Source organism: Muscardinus avellanarius (assembly GCF_963383645.1).
Source record: "Muscardinus avellanarius genome assembly, chromosome: 10".
NCBI classification, from domain to species: domain Eukaryota; kingdom Metazoa; phylum Chordata; class Mammalia; order Rodentia; family Gliridae; genus Muscardinus; species Muscardinus avellanarius.
Genome location: NC_137796.1, coordinates 71,967,740 through 71,972,492, shown reverse-complemented (window position 1 = coordinate 71,972,492; position 4,753 = coordinate 71,967,740). Strand labels below are relative to the sequence as shown.

The window sequence follows — 4,753 nt, the reverse complement described above, 5'->3', positions numbered from 1 at the left end:
TCTCGGCCTCCCAAGTATTGGAATTATGAGTGTGCACCATCATGCTCAGCTTAAAAGAATTTAAAAGAAAGTAAAGGCCAGGTGTGGTGGTGCAAGCTCATAACCCCAGGACTTAGGAGACTGAGACAGGAGGATCACAGGTTCGCGGCCAGCCTCAGCAACATAGTGAGAACCTGTCTCAAAATAAAGAATAAATTGATTACCTGTGTAGCCATCAGCAGTCAGGCACTCCGTCACCAGCTTCTTTTTGCTCTTTTTCAGTTTGTGATTCCTGTTGCTGCTTTTCCCTCTTTTATTTTATTTTTGTTTTGGTGGTATTGGAGATGGAACCCAGGGCCATTCTACATCCAAGCTACACCCCCAGCCCAATTTTACTTCTTTATTTGAAAACAGTCTCACCAGGTTGCTGAGAGCCTTGCTATGTTGCTGAGGCTGGCTTTGAACCTGTGATCTCTTGTCTCAGCCTCCTGAGTACTGGGATTACAAGCGTGCGCCACCACGCCTGGCTAAAGTTAAGAGTTTTGAGTGGAGCATGATGGCACACACCTGTAATCCCAGTAGTTGGAAGCATGATACAGGAGTATCACCGGCTCATGGCCAGACTTAGCAACTCAGCAAGATCCATGGCAGCTTATGCCGGGCGTGGTGGCGCACGCTTGTAATCCCTGCGCTTGGGAGGCTGAGACAGGAGGATCACACAGGTTCGAAGCCAGCCTCAGCTACTTGGTGAGGCTCACAGCAACTTAGTGAGACCCTGTTTCCAAAAATATAAAATAGGTCTGGGAGTATAGCCCGAAGGTAGAAAGCCTCTGGGTTCCATCCCCAGTACCACAAAAAAAAAAAAAAAAAAAAAAAAAAAAAAGATCCATGGCAGCTTAAAGGTTCAGAACCTGTTTCAAAATAAAACAGGGCTGGGGGTGTAACTTAGAGGTAGGATGCCTCTGGGTTCTACCCACTGTAACAAAATAAATAAGTAAATAAACAAATAAATAAAATAGGGCTAGGGGTGTAGCTCAGAGGTAGAATACCTCTGGGTTCAAGCCTAGGTACCAAATAAATAAAGAAATCATTAAATAAAATGTTTTTAAAAGGGAGTGGTTGAAGCTGGGCGTGGTGGCGCACCCTTGTAATCTCAGCATCTGGGAGGCTGAGACAGGAGGATATGGGCTCGCGACAGCCTCAGCTACTTAGTGAGGCCCTTTGCAACTAAGTGAGACCCTGTTTCAAAATAAAGAATGAAAAATAGGGCTGGGGGTGTATCTCAGAGGTAGAATGCCCCTGGGTTCCATCCCCAGTACTGAAAAAAAAAAAAAAAAAAAAAGAGGGAGTGGTATATGGAGTTATCTCCAGAGTCTGAAACTGTTCATGGTGAATGGGATGGCCCAACTCTCATCAATTTCCATTAGAAGGGTGAAAACCCTGGCACAAAAGTTCCATGCAAACACCTGGAGATGGGCGGAAGGGAGACCTGAAGACCAAATCCTGCTCTGCAAGCAGCCTGGGCCTGTCAGCTATATCTGAACTCCATTTCAATTCTTTATCTACAAAGAAACTGTCCTGCCAAGGAGGAGTACAGAAACCAGCAGATGTGAGCTAAGTATCTTATGAAGTAGTACAGTACTTTCTTAAGACTGTATTGCCAGCCTTGCTCATCTTTCCATAATATTAAAAAAAAAAAAAAGAGCTGGGGATGTAGGTCCAAGATAGAATGCTCCCAGGTTCAATCCTCAGTACAAACAAAACAAAACCCCACTAAATATAGCTGAGCCTGGGCGTGGTGGCACATGCTTATAATTCAATACTTGGGAGGCTGAGACAGGATGATTGCAGGTTTGAAGGTTCGAGGACAGCCTCAGCAAGTAGTGAAAATCTCATCAATCAACCCACAGAGACTCTTGTTTCAAAATAAGAATTAAAAAATAAGGCTAGCCGGGCGTGGTGGCGCACGCTTGTAATCCCCGCGCTTGGGAGGCGGAGACAGGAGGATCGCGCAGGTTCGAAGCCAGCCGTGCGCTGGCTTAGGAGACCCTGTTTCCAAAATGAAAATGTAAAAATAGGTCTGGGAGTGTAGCCCCGAGGTAGAAGGGCTTCCAGGAACCCCAGTACCACCAAAAAAATAAATAAATAAATAAAAAATAAAAAATAAAAAATAAGGCTAAGAGTGTAGCTCAGAGGTAGAAGAATGTCTCTGAGTTCAATTCCCAGTACGTACGTATGTACGTACACACACACACACACACACACACACACACACACACACACACAGAGAAAGAGAGACTAAATATATATTTTACATAATAAGAAGGAAGGAGAGAAAATGGCATCCATGCATTACAATACCTACAGCCAACCTGCAGCCCAACAGGGCTACAGTGCTTACGCTGCCCAGCCAACTCAAGGATGTCACAGACTACCCAGGCATATGGGCAGCAAAGCTCTGAAGCTTATGGGCAGCTTACTGATGTTAGCTATCCCCAGGCTACAGCTCTGCCACCTACAGGCAGACAGAGTACCCAACCTCCTATGGACGGCCTACCACTGGCTATTCTGCTCCAGCGGCCCCCAGGCACACAGCTGCCTGTGCGGGGTGCTCAGGACCCCACTACTGCTGTGACCACCACCACCAGCCTCCTCTGCAGCTCAGTCTGTACAGGGCACTCAGCCTGCTTGCCCAGCCTATGGCAGCAGGCACTACACCTATGAGACCAGAGGTGGAAACAAGCCCACTGAGACTAGTCAACCTCAGTCTAGCACAGGGGGCTATAACCAGCCCAGCCTAGGATACGGACAGAGTATAGTTACTGGGAGCTGCCCCATGCATCCAGTCACTGCACCTCCATCCTACCCTCCTACCAGCTATCCCTCTACACAGCTGACTAGTTATGGTCAGAGCAGTTACTCTCAGCAGAACACCGATGGGGAGCTGAACAGCTATGGACGGCAGAGTAGTTATGGTCAACAAAGCAGCTATGGGCAGCAGCCTCCCACTAGTTACACCTTCACCCACACCCCGGACTGGATCCTACAGCCAGGTTCCGAGTCAACAGAGCCAACGGAGCAGCGGTTACGGGCAGCAGAGCTCATTCCGACAGGACCACCCCAGGAGCATCAGTGTTTATGGGTGTTATAGAGGATTTTCTAGACCAGGAGAGAGCCAGAGTATGAGTGGCCCTGATAACCGGGGCAGGGAAACAGGAGGATTTGATCGTGGAGGCATGAGCAGAGGTGGGCGGGGAGGAGGACGAATGGGCTCGAAGAGCGAGGTGGCTTCGATAAGCCTGGTGGACCCATGAATGAAGGACCAGATCTTGACCTTAGGCCCTCCTGTAGATCCCGATGAAGGTCTGACAACAGTGCGGTGTGTGTACAAGGATTAAACGACAATGTGACTCTTGATGATCTGGCAGACTTCTTTAAGCAGTGTGGGGCTGTTAAGATGAACAAGAGAACCGGGCAACCCATGAGCCACATCTGCCTGGACAAGGAAAGAGGAAAGCCCAAGGCGATACCACAGTGTCCTATGAAGACCCGCCAGCTGCCAGGGTTGCTGTGGAGTGGTTTCACGGAAAAGATTTTTCGAGGGAGCAAACTCCAGTCCCGAGCTGGAGACTGGCAGTGTCCCACTCCAGGAAGTGGAAACCAGAACTTCTCCTGGACAACGGAACGCAATCAGTGCAAGGCCCCGAAGCCCGAGGGCTTCCTCCCAGCGCCCTTCCCGCCCCCAGGTGGTGACCGCCACAGAGGTGGCCCTGGTGGCATGCGGGAGGAAGAGGCGGCCTCATGGACCGTGGTGGTCCTGGTAGAATGTTCAGAGGTGACTGTGGTGGAGACAGAGGTGGCTTCCGTGGTGGCCATGGCATGGACGGAGGCGGCTTTGGTGGAGGAAGATGAGGTGGTCCAGGAGGGCCCCCTGGGCCTCTGATGAAACAGATGGGAGGAAGAAGAGGCGGATGTGGAGGACCCAGAAAGATGGATAAAGAAGTGCACCATCAGGAAAACGGAGACCAGCCCTACTAGACGCTGAGAGCCCGCAGAGCTGCACTGACTACCTGATTCATTTTTTAAACCAGAAAATGTTAAAAAAAAATTTTTTTTTGGTACTGGAGATGGAACCCAGGGGCTTTCTACCTCCAGGCTATACTCCCAGACCTATTTTATACTTTATTTGGAAACAGGGTCTCACTAAGTTGCTGAGAGCCTCACTAAGTAGCTGAGTCTGGCTTCGAACCTGTGGATCCTCCTGTCTCAGCCTCCCAAGAGCTGGGATTACAAGTGTGCGCCACCATGCCCGGATATCTCCCTTTTCCTGTTCCTGAGGTGTTGGCTCCGGAATGCTAGGATTACAAGCATGCGCCACCACACCCAGCTTGACCCTCTGCAATTTAGTGAGACCATGTTTCAAAATAAAAAAATAGCCGGGCGTGGTGGCACACGCTTGTAATCCCTGGCTTGGGAGGTGGAGACAGGAGGATCGTGCAGGTTCGAAGACAGCTGAGCTGGCTTAAGAGACCCTGTTTCCTCCCCAGCACGAAAAAAAAAAAAAAAAAAATAGTGCTGGGAGTGTAATTCAGAGGTAGAGTGCCTCTGAGTTCAATCTCCAGCACTACTAAAAAAAAAAAAAAAAAAGTTCTGTTCTAAACTGCTTGCATATATTAGTTTGTTTAATCCTCACACTAATTATGATAAAACTGGAGCAAAAAATAATAATAAAGTTAGACGACTTGGCCAAGTCTGCATGGTTAGTGGGTCTTAC

The 4,753-nt window shown here is 48.8% G+C and overlaps 1 pseudogene across 1 annotated transcript; it reads left to right on the top strand.

The window, feature by feature from the left end:
• The first annotated feature begins 2,317 nt into the window (after window positions 1–2,317).
• LOC308267568 (RNA-binding protein EWS-like) lies at window positions 2,318–4,017 on the top strand (annotated as a pseudogene). Its single transcript has 2 exons — window positions 2,318–3,615; window positions 3,742–4,017. The product of its transcript is annotated as an RNA-binding protein EWS-like (transcript).
• Window positions 4,018–4,753: the final 736 nt, after the last annotated feature.